General features: G+C 39.0%; 1 protein-coding gene across 1 annotated transcript in view; it reads right to left on the bottom strand.

The window, feature by feature from the left end:
• Positions 1 to 17,331, bottom strand: part of SNX6 (sorting nexin 6) — a gene marked incomplete in the record, with an annotated part of 1,213,439 nt that overhangs the window by 811,411 nt on the left and 384,697 nt on the right.

The following is a 17,331-nucleotide window of genomic DNA, read 5'->3' as shown; positions in this document are numbered from 1 at the left end:
GTAACACCCATACTACAAACTATGTACACTATTTACATAAATGCTTCCATCCGTTAAACAACATCAATGAAGAAAAGAAAGGAGCATGTGATAACAAAAGTCAAAAGATCTACTATCATTAAAATGAATTGTTCTTACCAACTTTCAAACTAAGTATGCATGTCCTGGGGTTGAACTGAGTTCGGTACATTAAGCTAATATAATGTTGAAAATTTGTTCCCACACCTTCGGGTTATTAATATTCCTTTTATTACCCTTAATTAAAAGTTTGTGTGCTAAAATATGTTTCATGGCTAAACCTTTAAAGTTTTCCCATGAAGTTTGGAATGGAGTCAACCAATTTGTAGCTATATAAAGTTTCATTAGCAAGAAAATATTCATAAGTATAATCATTTGGGTTCTATCCAAATTATTAGGAGGGATATGTAGAATCATGAACTCTCAAGAAAGTGTAGACTGTTGATAACCCATCTTTTGTAGTTGGATTTTTAAGGAATTCTAAAGCTTGTATATACATTTACAGCTCCAGAACATGTGCAAGAGGTCCGCTGTTTGATCTTTACAGTATGGACATTTGGGCGAGTTTTTCAAGTTAAATTTATGCAAGCTAAGGCGTGTAAAGTAGACATTATTAAATATCATCAATTGTGTAAATATTAATTTTTGGAGAGAAACTGATTTTATTGTTAAGTTAATTGCCTTTAGTATTTTATTATCTTCTATCAATGGTATTTTATCTTTCCAATATTTTGACAAGAGTATTTGATTTTGGTATTTCAACTCTTATCAGTTCACTTGTAGAGGTAATAAATGTGGTATCTTGTCTAAGAGTTAACCATAGGTTTGAACAGTTAGTTAACGTTTCCTCATCAATTTTAAAGTCTTTAAAGTAATTTATAGAGAGATCCTTTAATTGTCTCAAAATTGTTAAGTAAGATTTAGGAAGATTCATCCCCTGCAACATATCATGAACTGAATGATTAAGATATGGATATATCTCAAGTAAAGTTAGATTAATTATAAGTGGATATTTTTTAAAATCTATTAATTGATTATTAATTTTCAAATTTGGGTTCTTATGAAAGGGTTGAAAGATCATCATATGTTGCAAGAGATTTAATGATTGGAAAAGATTTTGTATTAGACTTGTATATACTCTAATATGCTCCATTAAAGAAAATAATTTAAAAGTATCTTTACTTAAAAAGGGTAAAGCTTTCGGATTAATATTCAAATTTACAACATGTTTATGATTCATAACTACCCATTTGGGTGACCATTTATTACTAGAAATCTCATAGTAAGCTATTCTTAAGATTCTATTAGAATTTATTATTAAGTAATAAATTTCAAAATTAGGTAGATCTAGGCCTCCTTTATTTTTCGGAGTCATCAATTTGTTATATGATATTCTAGTCTTCTTAGGTTCCCATATAAATTTAGCAGATTCCCTGTGAATTTGTTTGAAAAATTTCCTGGGGATCAAGACTAGAGTGGCTCTAAAAATGTACAAAATTCTGGGTAGCACATTCATTTTAATTATTGAAACTTTTGCCATTGTTGGTAATTTCAGATTATTCCATCTTCTTAAGTCGGACAATATATGATCCCAAAGAAACTTAACATTATTCACATAGAAATCTGTTATCTGTAGAAAAGAGAACACCCAAGTACTTTTTCTTGTTCTCCGATTTAACTTGTCCTACCAATGGTAAAAGAGAAAAAGGTTTTGGTGTTTTCAAAGGAAATAAGTTGTTTTTTTAGGTTTATTTTGTAGTTGGATACTTCAGCAAAATCTTCCACTGCTTTTAGTATTTTTTTAGTATCTGAAATAGGAGTCGTACAATAGATATTGAGGTCATCAGCAAAGGCAGTCATAGATATTTTAGTGCCATAAATTATTGGGGCATTATGATATATATTTTGCTTAATATGAAAAATAATGGTTCTAAATACAGATTAAATAATATAGGAGATAAAGGACAGCCCTGACGAGTTCCGTTCTTAATTTGTATTCTTTTAGAAACATTTTTACTAATATATAAAGTTGTATATGGGTTATTATATAATATTTGTAATGTTGAAATAAATTCTTGAGGTATATTAAAGTATGCTAAAACATCGAACAAAAATTTCAAGTTAACTCTATCGAATGCTTTTTGTGCATCAATAATGAGAGCATAAACATTAATATTTTTTGACAGGTATAAGAAATTAATGTATGTAGTGATAAAGTATTGTCAGTAGTTTGTCTGGCATTCATAAATCTGGTCTGTTCATTAGATATTACTGAGTCTATTACCTTCTTCAATCTATTAGCTAAGATAGATGTCAAAATTTTCATGTCAATATTTAAAAGAGAGATAGGTCTATAGTTATCCGGGTTATGAAAGTCAGTATTTTCTTTGGGTATAAGAATTGTTCTGGATGCATTAAAGTGAGGATCGCTAGTAAATTCATTTTCAAAGTGACAGCTGCACTTTGACAAATGCCACTACAAATATGTCAAAATGAAAAAACGTGGATCAGTAAAAGCATACAACTCAGTTAAACTAGACACTATATATTTCACTTTAAAAACCAAGTGTCTTGTTTACAACTTCAACCATTAAGTGAAATGCGCATCACATATAATATTAATAAAGCTGTTCTATGCACAGTCTGATGCACTACTTTCCTTGCATACAAACTTCACTTTCCAAAGCTCTTGTATTTATTAGAAAGTATGTTTTATGAAGAAAACTGCATCATCATCACTTTCAAGAATATGCCACTTTTGCAGTTGAGAGAAGAAAATAACCACCAAAACAGATTATTTTTAGACAACCCAGTGCAGTGTGCAACAGCTGGGAAATCTTCCTGGTGGACCCATTGCCTGAAAAAAGTTAAGTACTTACTATAATGTTCCATATATGTTGTCCATCTCACCCTTTATTCTCACTGATGGGGGTCAAATCTGATCCATCGGATCCGTCTCAGCCATTCTCAGCCATTTTGCAAGCTCAGAAGTCTTCGGCAACGATCATTAATCCTTTTTTATCCATTCTGCAACCTCCTAGTTACCTCAGATATTCTTTGCCCTTAGCAGACTGACAGAGAAAGTATATAGATACAAGTATGTATGCATGCATGCATGCATGCGTGTATAAATATATACATATATGTGCAAGTGTACATAATTATCAAAAAATACACAGAAGGAATTCTGAGGCTATATGGCCCTGTAGAACCCAAGTTGTGCTACTCTGTCTCAGGAGTATAGGCATGGGGTATGTGGGGGGGGTTTAGAATAAAGGGCGAGATGGACAACACACATGGAACATTAAGGTCAATACATAACTCCTTTATGTGATGATGTTAATCTCGCCTTTACTCTCACTTATGGGACAGCATCCCAAGCAACTTGGCTCTTGGGTGGCTCATGGAAGAATATTTCTCAGAACCATATAACAAAAGAGGCTCTACTCCTAGAGGCCAAATCCACTTTGTAATGAGTGATAAAGGGACAAGACTTCACTCAAGTTGCTGCAGCACAGATGTTATACAACAGTAATCTAGCTTGAAAAGCTGCAGAGGTGGCTACCAACTTGAGAAATGAACTTTAAAGGTACTCGGGAGTGGTCTATTTTTGGAATTACAGATGCAAGACATACATAGTGTGAGCCATTTAGATCAAGTAACTTTTGTTACTGGTTGACCTTTCCTAATGTCAGAGTACGATAGTAAAAGCTGATCTGATTTTCTAAATTCGGAGGTTCTATGTAGGTAGAAGCATTACTGCTTGTGAACATCTAGGAGCTGCAGCAAATATTCTCCTTTGTTTTGGAAGTTGGGGAAGAAAACTGGCAGCTCTATAGATTCATTGAGATCACTTTGACACAACCTTTGGTAGAAAAGAGGGGTTAGTGTGCAAAGAAACTCTTTCCTTATGAAAATTAGGTATGGAGGTTTAGCCAACAAAGCTTGTAATTCAGAAACTCATCTGGCTGACATAATAGCCACTAAAGAGCATTTTCCAGGAAAGGCATTTCAAATCACATGTTGTGAATGGTTCAAAAGAGGGACAGATGATGTTAGGCAAAATGAAATTGAGATCCCAGGGGGGTGTTGGATTCTTACATGGTGGTCTTATCATAGTAGTCCCCTTTAAAAAGGCTTTACAAAGTGAGACAATATTCCAGAACCATTTTCTCCTACATGGAAACAGCTGACAACTGAACTCTAATAGTGGCTGCAGCAGCTCCCTCGGAGTTTTGCCAACAATTCTAGAACAGAATGTATGGGTGCCAAAAAAGGGTCTATGAATATTACTAGCCCATGTTAACAAATCTCTGCCATTTACTCCTGTACAAATTTCATGTGAAGGTTTTATGAGAAGATAACAAGATGCGTTTTACTGGAGAAGAAAGGAGAGGAAACCTGGTGATCAGGGGAAATGGAGCAGCCAAGCTGATAGTTTGAGATCTTCCAGATTGGGGTGAATTATCCCTGACAGGTGGGTCAGAAGGTCTGGAACAGGGTCCAGAATCCATGGTTCATCCCGAAGATGGGGCTGTAGAAAGGGGAACCAGATTTGATGAGGCCAATAGGGGGCAATTAGGATTGTCTTCTCCAACAAACTGGCTTTCTGCAAAAACTTGGGAATTAGGGGGATAGGAGGAAAGGCATAAAGTCGTCCTGGAGGCCAATAGTGAACAAATGCATCCCTTGGGGACTCCCCCGTGGGAGGGATGAGGGCAAAAAAGTTGCTGCATTTGGCATTGTTGAGAGATGCAAAGAGATTGCAGCAAGGCTACCCCCATTTCCAGAAAATCTCTTGCGTAACTTTCTGACTGAGGGACCACTCATGAGGCCAAAGAATAGCCCTGCTCAATTTGTCTGCAATCACGTTGGATTTCCCCAGAATGTGCATTGCTATCAGAAAGTGGTTGGAAGCCATTGCCCACTGCCAAACCCTCACAGCCTCTTGAAAAAGGGGATAAGATTTAGTTCCTCCCTATTTATGTACCAGACTACAGACATGTTTGGCCAACTGGATTGCCATCATTCTTAGTGGGTGTGTGTCTTGAAATGCTTGCAACGCTAAAAGCACCACCCTCATCTCTAGGACGCTTATGTGCAAATGAGCCTCTTGTTCCTGCCAGAGGCCTTAGACTGTCTTCCCTAGATAATGCCCCCCCCCCCCAATCTGAGAAGCATCCGTGGTCACAGTGGCCTGGGGTTGAGAGCGCATGAATTGGCAGCCTTGAGATACTAGAAGAGAGAGAATTCCACCACTGAAGACCCTTCTTGCAAGTGTTGGTTATTATCTTGTGCGACATTGGAAGTTCCAGGATTGACCATTGTGTGGAAAGTAACCACTGAATTATTCTCATATACAGACGAGATAGGGGAATGAGTACGATTGATGCAGCCATTTTTCCCAGTACTTGGAGAACTAGTTTTGCAGAGGCTTGTGTTTTCCTGATTAATAGTCTTACATAATGGTGGAGATCCTCCAGTCTTGTCTTGTGGAAGTCTTTCTACTAGTGTAGTCTTGTTTATTTCTGCTCCTGTGAAAATTAAGTTTTGACATGGTTCTAGAGCAGATTTCTCGTAGTTTATGGTAATACCTAGGGAGGAGCATAGCTGAAAGGTATAGTCCCTGGCTCATAGCAGAAGATGCCTGCTCGAGGTGGTTATGAGCCAGTTGTCCAGATATGGAAACACCGAATCCTCTGTCTCTCAAGTGGGCCGCTACTACTGCCATACATGGGTCTATATTATACTGTTGAACTCAGGAGTCAGAACGTTGTAATATCGAACCCAAATGTTTGAAATATGCAAATAGCGAAGCCATGGCACAGAAATTTTTTTCCCAGGGAAAAAATTGGTGGGCCGTTTTCGGTGGTTTGCCATTTCCTCCACTGTGGTGCAATCTCAGAGTTGGTATATTTAAGCAGGGAGGTGTGAGGATCACAGCCCCCCAGATTAGTTTAAGTTTAAAGTGCAAGTTTTTTTTTGTACCGGAACAGCGACTTTTTTCCCTGAGAAAAAAAAATATTGCTGTTCTCTGTTTTCGTACTTCTTGGGTTTCGAACTTTATGGTTCATTATTACATCATTCGAACTCCTGTGAGTTCGATGATATAATATAGACCCCCCCATACAGTTGAACACTTTAGGGGCTGTTGTGAGACCAAAGGGCAGAGATCAAAACTAGTAGTGACTGGCCCCTAGCTGGAACCACAAGAACCTTCTGGATCGCCTCTCCATCAGAATATGGTAGTACGCATCCTGAAGATCTATAGAGCACATTCAGCTGTCTTTCTCCAAGAATGGAAGTATCGACTGCAGTGTCACCATCTGAAACTTGGTCTTTTTACAGATTTGTTTAGAATACTGACATTCAAAATAGGTCTCCAGTCCCCCGTTTTCTTTGGCACTAAAAAGAATCTAGAGTGAGTTCTGGATCCTCTCTGGTCTGCAGGGACTTCTTGGATGACTTTCTTAGTAACTTTCGGATTTCTAATGTTACTTGTGCATTTTGACTGTGTGGAACATCTGGAACTGACTTGTTACAGGAGAAGGGAAGGATATAGCTTCTGGATATTATGTCCTGCATCCATTTGTCATTTATCTTTTGACAGGTTTCTTGGTGCAGAGACAACCAATCCCAGACTGCCACCAGGGGCGAGCAACCGGGCACTCCTTCAGGAGTGCTGGAAGGGTCTGCCAAAAAAAGTTTCTCTGGAGCCCTGATTCTGCGGGCGTCCCCTGCTGCGAGGGCTGTGTCTTCCGTTAATTGCTCCCCCCTCTGCCTCAAGGGAACTTTCACCTTGTGCATCCCGGAAAGATCTTTGGTGAGTTTCTGAAACACATCTTCCCACTACCCCTCTAACCCTTAGGAAAGGGTCTGATAGGCGTGGAAAAACACACTCCAACGGCAGATGAGATCTTCCCCTCTTGTTTACACCTGGTGAGTGTCTCTAACTTTTGGCCCAAAAAGAGAGTAGCCATCAAAGTGGGCATTCACGAAGGAATACTTGAAAGGCTCTGCGAAATTGCAAAGGTGCATCTAGGCCTGGGTCCTGAGAGATACCTGAACCTGCTGCCCTTCTCGTTCCATCTGCTGCATATGACACAATTCTCATGGACAAGTTCACGACTTTCACAATTTAGGGTGGCGAGATGAGCATGGACTAACTGCCACCGCATCAGCTACAGTTCCTTGGAGGGAATCTGATAATTCTTTTAGCAGGTCCCTCTGCAATCTAGTAAAATGGGTTAGGTAATTCAGTGACCGCAAGGCAAAGGTCGCTGATGAAAAGATGCACTTCCCATACCTAGCCATAGTCCTAGAGTCCTTATTCGGAGGATGGACAGAGGAGCTAGTCTCAAAGCTCCTTTTTAGTGGTCACTGCCACGCCATGGCATCAACTGCTACACCTTTGTCAAAAAGTTCTTATCCTTAGGTGCTGTAATATACTTATTTTGCCTCCTAGGAGATGGTTCTATGATGTCTAGGGTCTCCCAAGCCTTCCGAGAGACTAACTCCACAAGCTTATCGAAAGGAGGGATCACCCAAGAGGTTGAAGGGTCAGAACCAAAGGCCTTCAGGTATACAGACTCCTTGGCCAAAGGGGAGGTGGACTAAATCACCTCAAGTCTCCAAGAGACATCTTCTGGAGGTGACTGTGGGGACCCTTCTGTTTCATAGAGGTCGGTATCAGATGTGATTGACTCCTCTGGGGAGTCAAGACGCTTCCTCTTGCATGCCCTCTTCCGAGGGATTTCCTCAGTGGGATATTCCGGTGAGGTTTCAGAAGGATGTGTCCCCTGCTGAACATCCTGAGGCCTAGCAGCTCTGCGGGCCTGTGAAAAGGGTAGGTGGGAAGCAAAGGACACCTATCCAGAGCTGGGAGGAAGATCCAAGGAAGGCTGTGTCTCAAACTGAGAGGTAGTCAGAATCCTTCTCATAACTTTAAAGGCAGTCCATCCTTGCTCCAAAGAACTCGCCGGATCTGAAAAGCGAGTTGTTTGAGCTGATGGAACCTCCAGAGCAGAAGTCGGAAGCTCCGAAGCCGAGGTAGGAGCCGAACTCGCCCTCACCGAGGCCCCGAGAGGCAGGGTCGGATCCGGTGAAATCCGAACAAGCCCCCTGGACCTGACTGGAGAGAGTCAGCTCCCAGAGGTCTCCTGGTCCGACTGGATAGAAACACTCAGAGCAAATACTGGATCTGAAGAAGCTATAAGTTTCAGACCAGATACATACACAAGCTGGATATCGGAGTCTTCCAGCTCTGAAACAGAGGAATGGATCAGAGGAGGTGCAAGCTCAGAGGGGGAAGGCTGTATCTGATCTGTGGCCTTTGGGCTCTGACAATCTGGCTAAAGCAGGTGTCTTCAATAGTCTATCCACCACCCTATCCACTTCTTCGTTCAACAGACTCCTGGTGGACCAAGTAGAAAGGGTAAGTGACCTGGACCTTGCAAAAAATGGTGATGGGAACAGTATGTGTACTGGCTCCAGGGAAGGTAATCGGCTCCTAAATCTGAATTCAGTATATAAGGTAGACGGACTGAAAGGTTCTTGTTCTTCTGAAGGCACCTTGGATCCAAGTAGTGTTGTCTGCTCTAATGCTTCTTTTGGATCTAGCAGTTTGGGAACTTTCTGAATCAGCTCCAAGGAGGCTATCTGCTCCGAAAAAGCTTGTTTTGGTTTGTCCAGTTTTTCAGATTTTGAAGATTCAAGCAATATAGTCTCAGAGAAAGGGGTCTTAAGCAGGCCTTTTAAAATAAGCTTATTTTTACACTCCATCAATGCCCTATGGTTGAAACCATGGCAGATGGAGCATGATTCTTGTAAAGGAAGAGGCCCCAAACAACAGACATGTAGAATGTGCGAATTGCTGAGTAGCCTCTTCTTTCCGCATTTCTCACACTTCTTGAAGCCCAAGGGCTTCCCTTCCTGTTTTTGAGACATACCTAAAGAAGGAAATTACTAAGATGAAGAGGAACAGAGAATACACTCACACAAAAGGCTTGGAAACAGTCCTCTAAGCAAAAAAAAAAAAAGTTTGTCCTTTTTTTTTAATTTAAATAAATAATTAGAAAAGGGTTAGAACATCCTGCAACTAAAATGGATGCTCGTTAGACGGCCTCTAACTTAAACGGTTGCTAACTGCTATTAAAAAGGAAAGAAAAAGTAACCAATAGTCACTATGAGTAAAATAAAGTATTATTTAAGAGAAAGAAAGGGTTATAATGTCCTCTAACTGAAACGGATATTCGTTAGACATTTTCTAACTTAAACGGATGCTAACTACTATTAAAGAAATAGGGAAAGGGCAAGCAGTTATTACAAGCAAAAAAAAATATTACTTCAAGATAAAGATGTATTCTAGCAAAACTGTAAGAAACTAAGGAAGAAAAAGATTAAACACTTGTGCGCCAAATGAGATCTGAGGTAACTAGGGGGTTGCATTACGGGTAAAAAAAATAGGCCCACAAGCTTTGCTGAACACCAAGCTTGCAAAATAGCAGAGACAGATCTGATGGATCAAATCAGATCCCCATCAGTGAGAAAGACAAGACTGACAACATCACATCAAGTCTTTCATTCTCTAGATCTTGTGCTTACAGACAGGCACATGACATTAAGCAAAGGGCCAAAGGTTTGCTAGGCCACATGCTCGCCATTTCCAAGGAATCTGAGTGAGCAAACCAAAAAGACAAAAAGTGAACAAGAACACACCTGTCACACTTAAGTGTTATTCATTTGCAAAGTAGGTAAGCACTGCATCCAAAACTAGAAAGAATGGTTGAATGAAAAACCAAACTCTCATTGCAGAAAGGACAGTGAAAAAGCAACTGATCGGATAATTAGATAACTGTTACAACCAATAGCAGCCCCTCAGATTAAGCACTAAGGAGCATCAGTTTAATGAGCAAAAAACTCAGAAAACCAAAGCCTAAAGCACCACTGTTTCCAAAGGTGTCCCGATTTCTGGAACTACCTTCAAAATATGGGAGTCAAGAATAAGCTCCAAATTCTGCAAGCAACAGGGAAATAACATTACAGTTGGGTAAGTAAAGTTACCATAATAGTGGATGTTCAGTCACTTCAGTCACTTCTGCAAAAGCCTTACCTATACAGGTTATATCCTGCTAAAGATACAACAGCCAGCCCAGTTGCAAAACATAAGGAGAACTTCTGTAAAGCCAAACAGTTAACCAGATTGAGCAGAGGTGAAGGCGCCTTGGGCAACAAGCCATTAAGAGCTTTCATTTCAACTGACAGAGGGAGACTACAGCCCTGAAAAGGGCAATTCTCCAAAACAAAAGCCCTTACCTTGGTAATAAAAACATGCAAAAAAAAAAGTATGGAGGATGGAGGGAAAAAGCAGCTACTGCAGCAATGATCATTCGAACGTGAATGACTGGGTAAGTTTACTTACACAATTATACTATGTTCATCATTTGACCACTCCTACAATAGCCTTAGCTGTACGGGTAGATTACACTAGCTTAAAATAACAAGGTGGAAGGGGAAGGGTACATGAGCCCCTGCAGAATGATCCTAGTAAAGCCTTACACATGGAGTAGGAATATAGTTTGTAGTGCTTTTTAAAGGTACATACAGAGGACCAAGTTACTGTTTCTAGAATATGACTAGAATCTAATCCTTTCCAAAGAGCAATAAGATGAAGCAAAGGCCCTGGAATAGTAAAAGCCTTGACCATGCCTTGAATTGCCTTAATAGCATGAGACAACCATTTGGAGATGATTTGCTTTGACACGGGCTGCCCTTTCTTCTTACCTTCATAAGAAATTACCAACAGATAACAGCATCAAAATGTAAATATATCGCCATAACAATGGAGTTGTCTATGGACATCCAGAGTACGCAGGATCCTTTCTACCTAATTTTAGTGTTTGTGAAGGCACAGACAGCTTGGCTCAAAAGTCAACACAGATAACTCTTTAGGCATAAAAGGATAGATTAATCCTTAAGGAAACCCTACTTTAGTGGAAAATGAGATAGGGTTGACTCGCTAAGAGCTTGCAACTCAAGATACCCTTACTGCAATCAGCAAAACTGTTTTCCATGTTAAGAACCTCAAATCAACCTGATGAGCTGGTTCAAGTGGAGCAAGAGTTAACTTTACTTAAACAAAGCTAAACAGGTGATTTGTAATAGGAGGCCTGGTATACATCACCCCTTTCAAAAACATTTTAACATGAGAATGCACTGAAAGGGGAGGATCCATGAGCAGACATGACTAAATGGCAACAAACAAACCTCAAAAAAGCAGTAAGAAAAGCCAGTAGATAATAACTCGCACATATATTGCAAAACCAGACAAATGCTAGCCTTAAAAAAACAGTCCCCATTCTTGTCTCTATACCTTTATAGAATTATTACTTGAGTCATAGGCAAGCACATTTATACAAAAAACAAACCACATTAACAAGTTTACATTTGCAAGTACAATATATCACATATTATACATCATATCATCTAAGCAACATTACATAAACCATTCAGTGACTGCCTTCTATTAAACCTCATTCCTCCTCCAAAACATTTTTCTTCATGAACTGTTCCAAAAATTTCCATTAAAAAAAAAAAAAAAAAAAAGGAGAAAAAAATCCTTATTAAAAGGATCACTTATGACAGGCACAGACAATCATACATCTACATAAATGAAAACAAACCATACGGACATATTTTTAGTTGCAGACATATATCATTTATAATCTAAACAGCCATTGTCAGTCAAACATTACATAGCTCATTCAAATCCTACTTTTTTAAACCTCATTCCTTCCCCAAACTATTATTCTGCATGTGTTGTTCCCACAATTCCCATTTTTTCTATGCAATATGCTCCTAACCTTATCTCCTTTACTATATTCACTACTTCTAGTACACTTGCTTTAGACTTTGTTTTCCATTTTCTAGTAGTTAGTTTTTTGGTAGCCACCATAATTAGACTCGGCCAGGTCTTATTATGTCTAGGCAATTCCACTTCTGTATTATAGATTAAAAAAATTATTTCCTTAGTTATATCAATTTTCTCACCTAGTATTTCTCAGAGTAGACTGCAGGGAATTTTTAAGATCTGCCAACTTTGTTACACTCAAAAAATAAAATGTTGCCAATTACCTCTTTCTTCCCCATCACACCTCCAACATTTGCTATCTAGCCAAGGAAACATTCTTTGGTGTCTATTTGGGGTATAAAATACCTATGTAAACACTTCCAAGCAAAGATCCCAAAACTTCTAGACTTTGCTGCATATTTGAGTTAAACATATATCCCTCCACTGTTTCTTTGTGAATTGCTTATCCAATATCTCTTCCCAATCCTTTCGAACCTTCTCTGAGTCATATAGTCATCATGCAACACTTTACAAGCTCTACTAAATATCCCTTTTTTAAAAAGAAGAAATGTTGAGGAATCTAACAATTTTACCACTGGTATTGTTAAACATAAGTAAAATTACAAGTAGTTTGTCATCTCGATATCTGTACTCTGGTCGAGGTAAACAGTATGGCACTAACATTTTTGCAATGTCCTGCTGATACCTCGACCCCATTACATCCCTTACAATGTAAGCAGCCTTTGCTGGATCCACAAGTAACTCTTCATGTACTTCAAAAAATGGTCCCCAGTTATAAAATGCAGGCGGTGTTCAGCAAAGAGACTCTCGGAGGTTACTTCACTTTCCAATACTTTAGAGTTGGTCTGCTGAGTGGCAAACATTTGACACCTTCCTCCCAGTCAAATGTTTGGTGCTCGTCTTGCGCTTTTAGGTATCCATGTGTCACTGTAGATCATTCCTCCCTCCATGTCAGACATTAACATTGGTAGCATACATCTTACAAAAAGCACATCTGGGACCACACCTACTTTCCATTACCCAGTCAAAGCTGACCTTCCAGCTGCTTTGGAATGTAGTCATTCGCTTCTTCTCAGAGGCAACATCTTTGGAGAAAAGAGGGCGTAATTAGAATAGCGTCAAGGTAACAAGTGTACCATGAAGTATACTTAAAGTAAAATGAAGCTTGTACAATGCCAAATAATCAGAAAGTCTTAACCTTCAGAGTTGCTGCACTATAACAGTGCAAGAAAGTTTGCACTGCATCCCCTTCCATTGTGTTTTGTACCATGCTGTTGCTTGATTCATCCATTACTTTACTTCTGAAGAAAATAATTGTTACAGTTCAGATAAGGGATGAAAAACCAAGCAAGAAGACGAAGTAAATGCGTGCAACTTGGTAAGCCAATTTAAATACCTACTAGCATATACAGGCATAAAATCTGAATGTGCATTATTGCCAATAATTCTTAACACATACAGGTAAAAGCTAAGCATTGCAAATAATTCATAACATATCCGTATCGAACAAAAAGCTCATTACTACAAATCACAGATAAATTATACCACACAGTTGTGGATCAATTATTACTTATCCAATCTGAACCTCACAAGGTTTATTTTACAGCAATATTTTCAAACAAAGTATGACAACCCGTGACAAGTATGAACATGATTGATTTGGACATACAAAGATAGTGAGAAAATCTGACCAGTCTGCGGAATTCACTGCACATTGTATGCACTACACCCTTGTACCTTAACTTACCATATTCACACAATCTGTAAACAAAAGGCAAACATTTTTTTTGGGCAAAAGGCCAAAAATCATACAGGTGGTCGTATTTCGGCGTTGCCTTACACTTCACTTGTTAGAACAAGTTTTGCAGCAACCTACATTTTCTGAAGGATATACTAGTTTAAATACTTATTCTAGTGCACTAATAAAAGATGCGAGCTGTTTGATTACATTCAAAAATACTTAAGGGAGCATTGCCTGGGCATATACCACCACTAAAACCTACCTATGCACATAAACCTATAGTGCACATACCTATATGACTTGTATATGAATATGGTCATAATAAACATACTAAAAATCTATGATTAAAACAATTGAGAGTTATCATTCCTGTGTGTCCACACCACCATAGCCATCACCTGCAAAGCCTAAGCAAAACACTGCACAAGAGTCCCAAGAGTCATACAATTTGGTACACTCCAAATACTCAAAAAATTAATCAGAAAAAAAGCAATCATAGCTAATATTTTAGAGACAGAATGGCTGAAATAATGCAATATAGATGGAGAGTTTCATACTAAAGAATGCATGTCCACCATAGAAAACAAAATTGAAGAAAATTACTCCCCAGGAAAGAATGAAAAGAACCTACAGTGTTTAAAATAAAAGTAATAAAATGCCACAGATATTTCCCCATTAGACATACATAACTCAACATGCACTGCAAACAATGAAGGACATTTTTCTACATTTGAAATCATTTAAAACAAAATGTAAGTTTCTATGATTTGACTTTCTTGGGGGATAGTGGACAGAAAGCAGTGTTCTGAAACTGACCCCCCCCCCCCGAAGCAAACTGTAAAAATCTGCAAATCCCGCAACAGACATTTAACACTACTTCCATGAATACAGTTGCATTAATAAATACATTACTAAACACACTAGCAAATGGGTAAGAATAAAAATATGAAACAAAAATATGGGCAGTGTCACATACCTCTGGACAAAGCATAAACAAATGCAGGGACACAAGGACCCCAAACGGAGAGAGATTTTAAATCTTGCTCTTATAAACTTTTGAAAATGCTGGAATAACAGGATGTGTGTTAGCAAGCATTCTCTGAAGGATATGCAATTCCCAAAACTCAAATATCTGTCACAAGTGACTTAAGTCAGTGATTTGCCAGAGCACACCACATTTTTAGAGGAACAGAACAAAAAATGCAATGCAAAAAACAGAACCCATGTAATCAGCCTGCTAGCACAAAAATCTGAATGAGACAATTATATGGACAAAAAACAGAAGAAAAAATTTAAAATATTGCTCTATACGAAATGCTGAACAAGAGGATGTGTTAGCAAGCATTCTGAAACCAGACAACAAATTTATGAGGAACACTCAAAAAAATAAAAACCTACACCTCTACTTGTACCACAAGACATCTGGATGAAGCATAAAATAATGGGTGGGGAGACAACAAATGTTACATGTCTTCTAGCAATTTACAAAAGTTAAACTTACCTGCAATCCTCAAAAATTAGCACAGAAATAAACCTAAGACCGAATGTGTTAAGATTCAGCCACTCTAGCCACCAGCTCCTCTCAGATTTTACAGCACTGATCCAGCTCTTCCTCGATTTGAATGCTTATCCACTGGTGCGTAAGGCAGCAGTGAATCCTTCCCTTCCTTCGAGCTTCTTTTCGGACATGGCAGCCAGCAAATCCTTCTTCCAGCTTCTTGTTCTGGGACAGCTCTCCTCTTCACAGCTCCCAAGCAGCAGACAACCAGATGTTTGATTCAGGATTCACAATGAGAAGAACTCTGTGCAGGCTCCTCCATTATGCCCAGTTTATATGTGGACTGCGTGGACCTAACTGAAGACGAAGGCACATCAGGTCAGTTTCTTCGCATTTACAAAGCAGGAAATGGATATGCAGTAAAGTGGCACTCTGATTGGTTAGGATGACTACAGCCAAAAAAGAGGTCGCTTTACTGCAAATGTTGGAGGAAAAGGCACATAAAAATCAGGCACTTGGGAGATGATGCTCATTTAAGCTTAGAAATGGGTGCTACCTAAGAATTTGGGACAACTGACAGCCATGATTGAGAGTGGTGTGCATTTATAATTGTCAATATCTTTTATGTTTACGTGTTTTGATCAATCATTTTATCCACAAAGAGCCTGCACTTTTACCCTACCAGGTACATCCCCCCAAGTAAAGTCAGAGGCACCTGTTGCAAACTATATTAACATTGGAAGAAAAAATAGGAGACCTGGATTCAAATAAAAATTGGTCTCTCTGCCAAAGCAGTTCCTATTTTACAAATAGCAAAACTAGAATTGGCAGGGGGTGTTGATGATGGGACCACACGGATTTCAGGTACCACTAAATCTTTTTCATGTTGCTAGAGAAATCGTTAAGAATCACAAAATACCATAAATCACAGTATTCTGAGAAATTCCCTTGCCGAAGTCCTGGACTGAAGAAAAACTCAGGAACAGAGCAACATACAGATCTACTCTTTGCTGTGGAAGAAAAGCTCTTCAAATTGAGGTACCCAGTAGACACCCCAGGAAAACAGTTCTATGGGAAAGAAACAGACAAGACTGTTACAAGTTTTCCTGGAACCGGTCTCTGAGATCTCTTAGTTAAACGACAGATTCCAGACACTATGAAAAGACTCTGCAAAAAAGCAAGTCATCCAAAAAGCAAAAATGTGAATACCTTGCAGCTTGCAATAGCCTATCATTGGAGCTAGACACTGTGGATCAGTGGCTAACCCAAGGAGTAATGCAACTGCATAATCCAAACACAGAAAACATTAAAAATGTTTAAAATCTGTGGCTACAGAAATAGGTTAAGAATAAAGTTAAAAAGGGGGAAAATAAGAGGTAAAAGACTGTGGAAGGATATCACTTTGAACCTTGGAATGCGACAAAGGAACAATCTAGGACTTCTCCTTAAGGCTTATGTCTTCTTTTGTACCAGAAACATACTTGAATAAAAACCTTCCCCTGTCAGAGCAACTAACAAGTTCCTTTACCCCCTGGGTCAGCAGATGCTGTATAATAGGGGGGGGGGGGTTCTGGTAGATGACGAGGAATATCCTGAAAAAGGAGAAGGGACACCCACTTTCATCAGTACACCAACGGATCACTCTTAGAACTAATATGTCTTGAGATGATCCACTGCCAAAAATGTGGACGGCCAGATTTTGGGGAAGATTCAAAAAACTGAAGGGATGGGAAAAGGGTTACACATTTTGTAGACAGTCATTCAAATTTGAACTGTCCTGCTTTCTATGAGCTCCCCTTTCTTTCTGGAGCTTTCTTGCCATTGCTTTGAAAAGATTTTCTTGCCATACATCTGCAAAGTATGCTTGTTCCATTTTTAAAATAGGGTCCCAGAGTTCAGTTTGAAGCCTTTAACAAATCTGAGAAGGAAGGAGGGCTGAAAAATCTGAGACACCATTTGAATCAGTTTCCTTCCCTCACTTTTTCATGACCTCAGCAGCAGATAGTCCAAAAAAACTTCCCGGCCAAAAGCAGAATTTAAAATCTCTGCTTTAAACATCTTCTGGCAAATTCTGAGAACATAGGTTCATAGGTTGGTACTAGGTTATTGGCCCTAGGGCCTATACAAGCCTAGCCATATAAAATCCGTAGCTATTTCTTCCCACAATATTTACTTCCCTGGAACCCTAGCTGCTGCTCGGGAAGA

This window comes from Protopterus annectens, chromosome 6.part0 (assembly GCF_019279795.1).
Source record: "Protopterus annectens isolate FY-2018-M chromosome 6.part0, PAN1.0, whole genome shotgun sequence".
Taxonomy (NCBI): Eukaryota; Metazoa; Chordata; order Ceratodontiformes; family Protopteridae; genus Protopterus; species Protopterus annectens.
Note: the sequence above shows the minus strand (reverse complement) of the source record. Positions and strands in the feature narration are given on the sequence as shown.